Here is a 13,330-nt window from a genome sequence, read left to right on the forward strand (position 1 = left end):
ACCCCACACTTGAGTGCTAGGCCAAAATCAGGTAAAATGCAGTTTTTATTGAAAAAAATGATTTAAAATTAAGTGCAACATAGGAAATGCAGTAAACAGGCTCTAGATGTGTTCTAAGTACTGTTACTGTTACAGATATAAAGTTTAGCAACCCAGAAAATGCCAAAAAGTAGGCGGGAAATCAGTAAAACTTAACAAAAAATCAGAAGAAAATACTTAAAATCACAAAAGTGGCTCAGTTTCTTCTATCAGCGTTTTCTCCCCTTGGTAGGTGCTTTAGCAACAACTAGCAAGCCTGAAAAGATGCCAAAACCATGAGGGAGCCGGGTTTTAAGAGAGACAGATCAAGGAGTTTAGAATTGACCCAAAATGGCCAATAAAACTACAGCTTCTAGATAGTAACCACTCCTCCAGGGACAGGCAGGCTGTTCAGTGTTAACCACTCCCACTGGTGAACACAGAGACTTCCCTTTAGCCTAAGCAAGCACTGGCCTTCTAGAAACTTCCAAACAGTTCAGGACAGAAAATCTGTAACTGAACTTTCTTAACTTTCAGAAAGTGGGAAAAAGCAAGATTTGTTTCTTTTTGTTGTAATGTAAAGGTAGCAGAGATACACAAGCAGCAAAATAATCACAACAGGGCAATAAATGACCCCACACTTGAGTGCTAGGACAAAATCAGGTAAAATGCAGTTTTTAGAAAAAAAACGATTTTAAATTAAGTGCAACACAGGAAATGCAGTAAACAGGCTCTAGATGTGTTCCAAGTACTGTTACTGTTACAGATATAAACTTTAGCAAGCCAGAAAATGCCAAAAGTAGTCGGTAAAGCAGTAAAACTTAACAAAAAATCAGAAGAAAATACTTAAAATCACAAAAGTGGCTCCTTTTCTTCTCTCAGCATTTTCTCCCCTTGGTAGCTGCTTCAGCAACAACTAGCAAGCCTGAAAAGATGCCAAAGGTATGAGGCAGCCGGGTTTTAAGAGAGACAGATCAAGGAGTTTAGAATTGACCAAAAATGGCCAATAAAACTACAGCTTCTAGATAGTAACCACTCCTCCAGGGACAGGCAGGCTGTTCAGTGTTAACCACTCCCACTGGTGAACACAGAGACTTCCCTTTAGCCCAAGCAAGCACTGGCCTTATAGAAACTTCCAAACTGTTCAGGACAGAAAATCTGTAACTGAACTTTCTTAACTTTCAGAAAGTGGGAAAAAAGCAAGATTTTTTTTCTTTTTGTTGTAGTTTAAAGGTAGCAGAGATACACAATAGCAAAATAATCACAACAGTGCAATAAATGACCCCACATGAGTGCTAGGACAAAATCAGGTAAAATGCAGTTTTTAAAGAAAAAACAATTTTAAATTAAGTGCAACACAGGAAATGCAGTAAACAGGCTCTAGATGTGTTCCAAGTACTGTTACTGTTACAGATATAAACTTTAGCAAGCCAGAAAATGCCAAAAAGTAGGCGGTAAAGCAGTAAAACTTAACAAAAAATCAGAAGAAAATACTTAAAATCACAAAAGTGGCTCCTTTTCTTCTCTCAGCGTTTTCTCCCTTTGGTAGGTGCTTCAGCAACAACTAGCAAGCCTGAAAAGATGCCAAAACCATGAGGCAGCCGGGTTTTAAGAGAGACAGATCAAGGAGTTTAGAATTGACTCAAAATGGCCAATAAAACTACAGCTTCTAGGTAGTAACCACTCCTCCAGGGACAGACAGGCTGTTCAGTGTTAACCACTCCCACTGGTGAACACAGAGACTTCCCTTTAGCCCAAGCAAGCACTGGCCTTCTAGAAACTTCCAAACAGTTCAGAACAGCAAATCTGTAACTGAACTTTCTTAACTTTCAGAAAGTGGGAAAAAAGCAAGATTTTTTTTTCTTTTTGTTGTAGTTTAAAGGTAGCAGAGATACACAAGCAGCAAAATAATTGCAACAGTGCAATAAATGACCCCACACTTGAGTGCTAGGCCAAAATCAGGTAAAATGCAGTTTTTATTGAAAAAAATGATTTAAAATTAAGTGCAACATAGGAAATGCAGTAAACAGGCTCTAGATGTGTTCTAAGTACTGTTACTGTTACAGATATAAAGTTTAGCAACCCAGAAAATGCCAAAAAGTAGGCGGGAAATCAGTAAAACTTAACAAAAAATCAGAAGAAAATACTTAAAATCACAAAAGTGGCTCAGTTTCTTCTATCAGCGTTTTCTCCCCTTGGTAGGTGCTTTAGCAACAACTAGCAAGCCTGAAAAGATGCCAAAACCATGAGGGAGCCGGGTTTTAAGAGAGACAGATCAAGGAGTTTAGAATTGACCCAAAATGGCCAATAAAACTACAGCTTCTAGATAGTAACCACTCCTCCAGGGACAGGCAGGCTGTTCAGTGTTAACCACTTCCACTGGTGAACACAGAGACTTCCCTTTAGCCTAAGCAAGCACTGGCCTTCTAGAAACTTCCAAACAGTTCAGGACAGAAAATCTGTAACTGAACTTTCTTAACTTTCAGAAAGTGGGAAAAAAGCAAGATTTTTTTTCTTTTTCTTGTAGTTTAAAGGTAGCAGAGATACACAAGTAGCAAAATAATCACAACAGTGCAATAAATGACCCCACACTTGAGTGCTAGGACAAAATCAGGTAAAATGCAGTTTTTAAAGAAAAAAACGATTTTAAATTAAGTGCAACACAGGAAATGCAGTAAATAGGCTCTAGATGTGTTCCAAGTACTGTTACTGTTACAGATATAAACTTTAGCAAGCCAGAAAATGCCAAAAAGTAGGCGGTAAAGCAGTAAAACTTAACAAAAAATCAGAAGAAAATACTTAAAATCACAAAAGTGGCTTCTTTTCTTCTCTCAGCGTTTTCTCCCCTTGGTAGCTGCTTCAGCAACAACTAGCAAGCCTGAAAAGATGCCAAAACTACGAGGCAGCCAGGTTTTAAGAGAGACAGATCAAGGAGTTTAGAATTGACCCAAAAATGGCCAATAAAACTACAGCTTCTACGTAGTAACCACTCCTCCAGGGACAGGCAAGCTGTTCAGTGTTAACCACTCCCACTGGTGAACACAGAGACTTCCCTTTAGCCCAAGCAAGCACTGGCCTTATAGAAACTTCCAAACTGTTCAGGACAGAAAATCTGTAACTGAACTTTCTTAACTTTCAGAAAGTGGGAAAAAAGCAAGATTTTTTTTTCTTTTTGTTGTAGTTTAAAGGTAGCAGAGATACACAAGCAGCAAAATAATCGCAACAGTGCAATAAATGACCCCACACGAGTGCTAGGCCAAAATCAGGTAAAATGCAGTTTTTATTGAAAAAAAACAATTTTAAATTAAGTGCAACATAGGAAATGCAGTAAACAGGCTCTAGATGTGTTCTAAGTACTGTTACTGTTACAGATATAAAGTTTAGCAACCCAGAAAATGCCAAAAAGTAGGCGGGAAATCAGTAAAACTTAACAAAAAATCAGAAGAAAATACTTAAAATCACAAAAGTGGCTCCTTTTCTTCTATCAGCATTTTCTCCCCTTGGTAGGTGCTTTAGCAACAACTAGCAAGCCTGAAAAGATGCCAAAACCATGAGGCAGCCGGGCTTTAAGAGAGACAGATCAAGGAGTTTAGAATTGACCCAAAATGGCCAATAAAACTACAGCTTCTAGGTAGTAACCACTCCTCCAGGGACAGACAGGCTGTTCAGTGTTAACCACTCCCGCTGGTGAACACAGAGACTTCCCTTTAGCCCAATCAAGCACGGGCTTTCTAGAAACTTCCAAACAGTTCAGAACAGCAAATCTGTAACTGAACTTTCTTAACTTTCAGAAAGTGGGAAAAAAGCAAGATTTTTTTTCTTTTTGTTTTAGTTTAAAGGTAGCAGAGATACACAAGCAGCAAAATAATCACAACAGTGCAATAAATGACCCCACACTTGAGTGCTAGGCCAAAATCAGGTAAAATGCAGTTTTTAGAAAAAAAAACGATTTTAAATTAAGTGCAACACAGGAAATGCAGTAGACAGGCTCTAGATGTGTTCCAAGTACTGTTACAGATATAAACTTTAGCAAGCCGGAAAATGCCAAAATGTAGTCAGCAAAGCAGTAAAACTTAACAAAAAATCAGAAGAAAATACTTAAAATCACAAAAGTGGCTCCTTTTCTTCTCTCAGCATTTTCTCCCCTTGGTAGCTGCTTCAGCAACAACTAGCAAGCCTGAAAAGACACCAAAACCATGAGGGAGCCGGGTTTTAAGAGAGACAGATCAAGGAGTTTAGAATTGACCAAAAATGGCCAATAAAACTACAGCTTCTAGATAGTAACCACTCCTCCAGGGACAGGCAGGCTGTTCAGTGTTAACCACTCCCACTGGTGAACACAGAGACTTTCCTTTAGCCTAAGCAAGCACTGGCCTTCTAGAAACTTCCAAACAGTTCAGGACAGAAAATCTGTAACTGAACTTTCTTAACTTTCAGAAAGTGGGAAAAAAGCAAGATTTTTTTCTTTTTCTTGTAGGTTAAAGGTAGCAGAGATACACAATAGCAAAATAATCACAACAGTGCAATAAATGACCCCACACTTGAGTGCTAGGACAAAATCAGGTAAAATGCAGTTTTTAAAGAAAAAAACGATTTTAAATTAAGTGCAACACAGGAAATGCAGTAAACAGGCTCTAGATGTGTTCCAAGTACTGTTACTGTTACAGATATAAACTTTAGCAAGCCAGAAAATGCCAAAAAGTAGGCGGTAAAGCAGTAAAACTGAACAAAAAATCAGAAGAAAATACTTAAAATCACAAAAGTGGCTCCTTTTCTTCTCTCAGCGTTTTCTCCCCTTGGTAGGTGCTTCAGCAACAACTAGCAAGCCTGAAAAGCTGCCAAAACCATGAGGCAGCCGGGTTTTAAGAGAGACAGATCAAGGAGTTTAGAATTGACCCAAAATGGCCAATAAAACTACAGCTTCTAGGTAGTAACCACTCCTCCAAGGACAGGCAGGCTGTTCAGTGTTAACCACTCCCACTGGTGAACACAGAGACTTCCCTTCAGCCCAAGCAAGCACTGGCCTTCTAGAAACTTCCAAACAGTTCAGAACAGCAAATCTGTAACTGAACTTTCTTAACTTTCAGTAAGTGGGAAAAAAGCAAGATTTTTTTGTTTTTTTTTCTTTTTGTTGTAGTTTAATTGTAGCAGAGATATACAAGCAGCAAAATAATCACAACAGTGCAATAAATGACTCCACGTTTGAGTGCTAGGCCAAAATCAGGTAAAATGCAGTTTTTAGGGAAAAAATGATTTTAAATTAAGTGCAACACAGGAAATGCAGTAAACAGGCTCTAGATGTGTTCCAAGTACTGTTACTGTTACAGATATAAACTTTAGCAAGCCGGAAAATGCCAAAAAGTAGACGGCAAAGCAGTAAATCTTAACAAAAAATCAGAAGAAAATACTTAAAATCACAAAAGTGGGCTCCCTTTCTTCTCTCAGCATTTTCTCCCCTTGGTAGGTGCTTCAGCAACAACTAGCGAGCCTGAAAAGACCTGGTCTTTAATTCTTTTACTTAGTAAACACCTCATAGACATTCCTACATAAAATTCATTACATAATGAACATACTGCAATATATACTATCCCTTGTGTGTTGCAATTATACACTCCATCTATAGGGATAGTTTTGCTCATATGAGGTAATTCAACAAAAGGGCCCTCTAAAATATATCTACATATGTTACAAAAACCACATTTATACATCCCCTTATCTTTTTCACTAATAGGAATAGATGAATCATAGAAAGTATCAGTTTGCATACATCTTTTTAAATTAAAGGTATTTTTGTAAATAAATTTGGGGCTGTCACCTATTACCATTATTAAATCAGAATTCCCTTTTAAGATGTTCCAATTCTTGTTAATTGTGGAAACTATACTGTTTCTATCTATAGACATGTTGAAACAACAAGATATGTCATACCTGTTGTTGCTGCCATTACTGATAGCAGAAACATCGACAGGTTCTTTTTAAATGCAAAAGAAAAAATAGATGGAAAATCTATATATCTATACCTCCTGATGTCATCAATCAATTTACACAACAAATTTAAATAATATCCTCTCTCTAGAAGCATTCCAGTAATAACAGTGATTTCCAGTTCAAATGTACAATCATCAGATGTCAGCCTCGATGCACGTATAAACTGACGCTTGGGAATATTATTTTTCATAAATGCGGGATGATTACTAGAATACTGCGGATAGCTGTTAACAAAGGTATCTTTTCTATAAACTTCACTATTAAACTTGCAATAATGTATATCCCATATAACAGTGATATCCAAGAAATTAATTTCAAGACCAACATTTCCTAAACTGAATTTCCAAAATTCAGAATTATCATTACTGCTGTTATTCATTTCATGAACCTGATCAATACTCCCTTCTATAACAAAAGCAAATTATCAACGTACCTAGCAATATAGCCGCTCGTGAAGTACCTTTCATACAATCTGATAGATTAAACTCAAATTCTGGGGAAAATATCCCTTTAGAAACATGGCCAATGAACTGTTTAGGTCAGAAAGAAGGAGGGGAGAGCTCGTCACAGAAACCACCAGTGAGAGGAAAGAAGAAGGGAACCGGTTAGCAGTGAATGCCACATCTTAGATGAACTCTGGTAAAATATACAATTTGTTTGACTGTTTGCTATTTTCTAAACATTTGTTCATTTTAAGTCTAGGATTCAATTTTATCCCTTCTAAAAGGATGAATTTGAGTGGGACTTTGCTTGAGTTAAAAATGTTTTGCAGAAAGCTGAATTTAAGCTATGTTTTTGCTGACGTTTGTGTTAAAAGACGTATTTATTGCAAACCAAGTACGGTTTATCCACCCCTAACACCATTCGAGTTTTTGAGAATTGTTATGAAGAGGAAATTAGTTAAGTTAGATAATTTGAAACCTAGTGTTCCGTATTATAACCTTACTAGGGCACAATGACTAGCATTAAAAGAACTTCAATGTTTTAACCATCTAAGGTTTATGAAGGCTGATAAGGGCGGGGAACTGATCATAATGGAACAGGCTAAATATATTGCTGTCATGGAACAAATGTTGGACAATGAAGCTGAATACTTGCTTGTTGATTTATTTAGCGTATATGAAAGTTATCAGAAAATATGGGCTCAGCTGTATGAGCTTTTAGTAGATGGCAATATTAGCCCAGAAATGTTTGATTTTATGTTGGTAGACCAACCTTTGTTGGGGACTCTCTTTGGGATTCCGAAATCCACAAAGATCCCAGAAATCTCCCCTTCAGACCCATAATTTCTACTCCTCATTCTGTTACTGAAGGAATTTTTTAGTTATTGATCATTTGTTGAACCCTTTGGTTAAAAAAAAATGGAGTTTTTTATAAAAGACTCTTGGGATTTTTTTGAACAAATTCATGAATTTTAGCTTAAATTACAACTTTGATTCTAATAAGAATCTGATGTCCACTGTAGATATTAATTCACTTTTTGCCAGTATACCACATGAAATTGGAATTATGTCAGACAATACCTGAGTTTTCTCGCTAAGTTTACTAATGATGATACACGTTTGCTCTGTGCTTTTAGAACTTTTGATTCACAACAATTATTTTTTTGTTTAACAAAGTGATATACAGGCAACAGAAAGGGGTAGTGATGGGGTCAACTGCAGCCCCTGCATATGCCAATATTGTTCTTGGCTTGTGGGAACAAATGATTTTAAAACCTTTCTGTCTTTTTATAAAGTGTTTTTTTTATACTAGGTACATTGATGATTTGATTTTTGTTATAGAATGGAGTACTGATCAGGTTCTTGAAATGAATAACAGCAGTAATGATAATTCTGAATTTTGGAAATTCAGTTTAGGAAATGTTGGTCTTGAAGTTCATTTCTTGGATCTCACTGTTATATGGGATATATATTATTGCAAGTTTAATAGTGAAGTTTATAGAAAAGATACCTTTGTTAACAGCTATCTGCAGTATTCTAGTAATCATCCCGCATTTATGAAAAATAATATTCCCAAGCGTCAGTTTATATGTGCATCGAGGATGACATCTGATGATTGTACATTTGAACTGGAAATCACTGTTATTACTGGAATGTTTCTAGACAGAGGATATATTTAAATTTGTTGTGTAAATTGGCTGATGACATCAGGAGGTATAGATATATATATTTTCCATCTATTTTTGTCTTTTGTATTTACATGCAAAGAACCTGTCGATGTTTCTGCTATCAATAGTGGCAACAACAACAGGTATGACATATCCTGTTGTCTCAACATGTCTATAGACAAGAACAGTATAGTTTCCACAATTAACAAGAACTGGAACATCTTAAAAGGGAATTCTGATTTAATAACGGTAATAGGTGACAGCCCCAAAATTATTTACAAAAATACCTTTAATTTAAAAAGATGTTTGCAAACTGATACTTTCTATGATTCATCTATTCCTATTAGTGAAAAAGATAAGGGGATGTATAAATGTGTTTTTTGTAGCATATGTAGATATATTTTAGAGGGCCCTTTTGTTGAGTTACCTCATATGAGCAAAACTATCCCTATAGATGGAGTGTATAATTGTAACCCACAAGGGATTGCATATATTGCAGTGTGTTCATTTTGTAATGAATTTTACATAGGAATGTCTATGAGGTGTTTAAGTAAAAGAATTAAAAACACCTATATTGTATAAAGACAAAACATTGTAATAATGCATTGTTCAAACATACCCTTAAGTGCCTTGAGTACAAAAAAAAATATATTTTATATTTTAGAACAGGTATCTAAGAATATTAGGGGAGGGTGTTATAAAGATAAAGTAGAACAGAGGGAATCCACATGGTAATTAAGGTTAGGGGCTGATAAACAGCTAGGTATGAACAACTCTATTAATGTTGTTTGTTTTATAGAATAGGAGGTTGAAAATTTATTGTTAGGTTTTTATAAAATTCTTAACAGTTTTTTATATTCATTTGTATTTTTAATGCAAGTTCTTGTATTCATGTTTTCAAGATGGGGTTAACAAATGGTTTAATTTGATTGTCTGATTATTTAATAAGGTTGTTATATCATTAGGTTTTGTTGCATATAAGGTGTTAGTTTTCTGCTGAATTTTATTCTGATGAAGTCTCTTTGAGATGAAAGCAACATTAAGACTGTCATCTATGTGTCTGTTCATGTCTATATTACATAATCGAACTTTTAAAAGTTTGAACGTTATATGGTCGACACCATATGTTTGAACTTTTAAAAGTTCGAAAATGTAATAAAAAATATAAACCAAAGAAAAAACCTACCTGAATGGTTTAAGCAAGGGAGCAAGCCCTCCTACACCCTCCACATGGGGGGCTGTGCCCCCTCACCCCCCACTCTTTAAATATACCAACTCCAAGATTGCACTACAGTGCAAAAAGGGAAATCTTCCCATTCTGCACTGTACAGAGATCTCCATTGAAATGTTCGAACTTTTAGAAGTTTGATCATATGGTGTTGACCATATGATGTTCGAACTTTTAAAAGTTCGACAACGTGATATAAACCAAACCGTCTGTGGTCCGTCCACTGCAGAGTTAAGATAAGATGCCTTCAAAAATTCAAATTCCATGCGTGGAAAACAAAGATGCAAATAATCTTTTGCACAGATGCAGAAGAGTGTTTTCATCTTCTGCATTTGTCTGACCAGACGGAAAGGCTGTTCTTAAAGAAGAACAGCCTTAAAAAACAAAAAACAAAACATATTTTTTAATTAAAAGAAAATTACATCTCCCGGACTGGTATTTTTTTCTGGACAATATGTTGTCTGGTCCAGTTTCCAGACAGTATCCCTTAATTCTAGACAGTCTGGAAGGATTCTGGACAGTTGGCAACCCTAGCTCAGGTTATAAGATAGCTGTGTCAAAAAAAGCATTGATAAGATGCTAATTGCTTAATTATTTAAACTCAACAAATGACATAGAGTAGGTAGTTTGCAGTTCATATTATGAGCAGAAAGATATAAATATTATTGTAGCTTTGCATCCCATCTCATATGAGACAATTTATGTGAGAGAAAGATAGCAGAATCATCATTAACGTTAGTAAAACTGCATCTTCCTTAAGGTTACACTGGCATTAGTGTATCCCTTGTGTATACTTATAAGGGTTAAATCGTATTCTTGCTGAGGTTGTACTTGGTACACAGTGGTGGCCCACTGGTTCACTGGATGTTTGCATAAACAAAGCATTTTATGAATTTTACCTTATAGTCTGCTCTATAAGGTCTATATTAAATCACCAAATGCTTAAAAAAGTGAACGGTGATTGATCAACCCTATGTAAGCAAACGTTTACAATGTCGAAGTGTCAGAACAGCGATTTTTTCCAAGGGAAAAAAAATCGGTGTTCCAACAAAAAAATTTAAAATAAATAAAAATAAATTTCAAACATTACATTAAGAGTGGAGCTTTGCCCCCGACACCCCCAATGTGGGGGGCTGTACCCCCCCTACTTAAAAATACCAACTCCGAGATCAAGACTACAGTGCGAATGGCAAGTATCGAAAGGCCAAGCAAATTCTTTCCCAGGGAAAGAATTTGCTTAACAGCCACTTCGATATTTTGCGTTTTCAGCCTTTTGGGTTCGACCAAGACGCATTTGAAAGAATGCATCTCCAGTCTTCTAATATAGACCCGTTCTATACATATGTATGAAAGGTAACTAGAGCATCTAGCAATGAAAAAAAGCATTAGTGAAGTTTTTTTTTTTTCAAAACAGGTTTATTGTTTTAACATATGAGAAATATCATAACAATTTTATACAAGTAATTAAAAATAGGTATTATTATAATATTCAACAAAACAACTAAAGTATTTACAAAGACATCCACTACAATCAGATCAATTAATTAAACTAAAATACCATGCTATTGAAATTAAAATTTTTTTAACAAATTTTGTAAATTATCCCATACAATAAAATAAGATGTTTTTCTATTTGTTCTAGTCCTAATTGTGTTTATTTCCATATGGCACACTATATTCATAACATTTTTAAATTCATTGAACGAAGGAGGTGTATCTGAAATCCAATTTCCAGTTATTATTTTCCTAGCCACTGCTAGAATAGACCATAACAAGGGAAGCTTAACCTTTTTAACACTTTGAGGTACAGGTGTGTTGAATAATATAAGAGATTTCGAAATAATGAAATTATCTGTAAAAAGAGCCTGCAAAAATTCATTGACTTCCAGTATTCTTTCAGTTTTATACAGTCATAAAACATATGAGCCCAGTCAGCATTAATTTCTACATTACATCTCTTACATAGATTATCTTTATTATTTATTTTATTCATCATCAAAGGTGTATAAAAAGATCTATGTAAAAATTTCCATGTATAAAGTCTCCAGACAATGGAAGACGTAGTTCTATAAGCAGATTCCAATATATATTGTTTATCTTGTTGATTTGGTGGGTCCCCATTAATAGAAGTGAAATAATTCCAGTATGAATCTACACTGTAAAAAGTTTCTTGTCTGATAACTTTATGTATGTATGAAAGTTTACCTTTATCAGAAACTTTATGTTGTAAATTTAATATCAAGTAATCAATCAGTGTTGGAATAGATTCTTTAACAGTTATAGACATTAAATCTATTTTATTAATGAGATGTTGTCTAAAGGTCTGAACCTCTAACCAGCAAGTTTCTCTTAGATCAAATTCTTGTTTTAAGAAATCTAGATTTTTAACTTTATTATCAGATATCAACTGATACCAGTACTTTAGATCATTATCTATAGCTAAATGAGTTCCTTCAGAAGTAGATGACAAAAGCATACCCTGAGTATACATTATAGGAAATACAATAAAATTTCATTCCCTATACTTAGGGTGCATGAATATAAAGTTATGATAACTAATAATAATATTTAATGGGTAACAAACCATATGTTTAGGTGTAATAGGTGAAGTACAAAATTCCTTTAGTAACCATAACATGGAGTTATTTACAATCATATTTTTATGTGTTAAGGAGATTTTCATGAAGTGTATACTAATTAGCTCCCAATAATCTTTCCATTTTGTGACATATGACTGATCTATTAATAAAGTAATAACTTTTACAATAGAAGAGATAGTATATAAATTAAAGTCTGGAAAAGAAATACCCCCTTGAGACCAGCTATTAGTAAGTTTCTTTAATGCAATCCTAGGTTTATTAGGTGCCCATAAGAAATTTAACATTAGTGTGTTCAGTTTCTTGATAATTATTTTTGTAGGTGGAAGTATTATTGATTGTATTAAGTATAAAATCTTGGGAAATATTATCATTTTAATAATTGTAAGTCTCTCCTCCATAGTAAAAAACATATTATTCCAGGTATTAAAAAGATTTTGTATATTAAGAAAACAGGTATTATAATTATTATATATAATAGATTTAATATCTTTAGATAGTATTATACCTAAATAAGTTATCTGACCTGAATTGGGTACATATTTAGTAAAATCACTAATGAGAATATTTTTCGTGTATATATAGGTAGTATTTTAGTTTTTTCTTCATTGAATATTAAACCAGAAATACTTTTAAAATTCATCATGTTGTCAAATAGAGACTGTGTAGAAGAATTAGATCCTGCTGATGTAATTAGAACATCATCTGCAAAAAGTTGAATTTTGGATGTTGTATTTTCATCTATTTCAAAACCCTCTATGTCAGTACTGTTTCTGATCAAATTAGCCCAAGGCTCCATTACTAAAGTGAATAATAGTGGAGAAAGTGGACATCCTTGTTTTGTACCTTTAAGAATGGGTATTTTTGTGAAACATATGTTCCTACCTTAATATAAGCCAACGTTCCTTTGTATAAATGTTCAATTAGATTTACAAATGCAACCGAGAAGTTTGTGCACTTCATTAAGGTAAACAGATAGTCCCAACTTACTGAATCAAATGCTGAACTTATATCAAGACTAATAAGTGTTAAATCTTTCTTTTCCTATTTGCAAAATCTATTAATGTTAAAGTTCTTCTTATATTATCAAAAGTATTTCTATTTACAATGAAGCCTGTCTGATCTATATCTATAATGCCGGGAATGATTGTCTTCAATCTATCAGCAAAGATATTCATAAACATTTTATAATCAACATTAAGTAATGAGATGGGCCGATATGAAGAACATCTAGTTGGATCTTTATTAGGTTTTAAAATTGGCGAAATAAATGTATATTGCCAAGATGGGGGGATTGTTAACTCAGTTTGGGCCAAAATAAAAACCTTATGTATTAATGAATATGTATTTTAGAAAGGATTTTATATATCTCTGGTATAATACCATCAT

The sequence above is a fragment of the Protopterus annectens genome, chromosome 15.part0 (assembly GCF_019279795.1).
Source record: "Protopterus annectens isolate FY-2018-M chromosome 15.part0, PAN1.0, whole genome shotgun sequence".
Taxonomy (NCBI): domain Eukaryota; kingdom Metazoa; phylum Chordata; order Ceratodontiformes; family Protopteridae; genus Protopterus; species Protopterus annectens.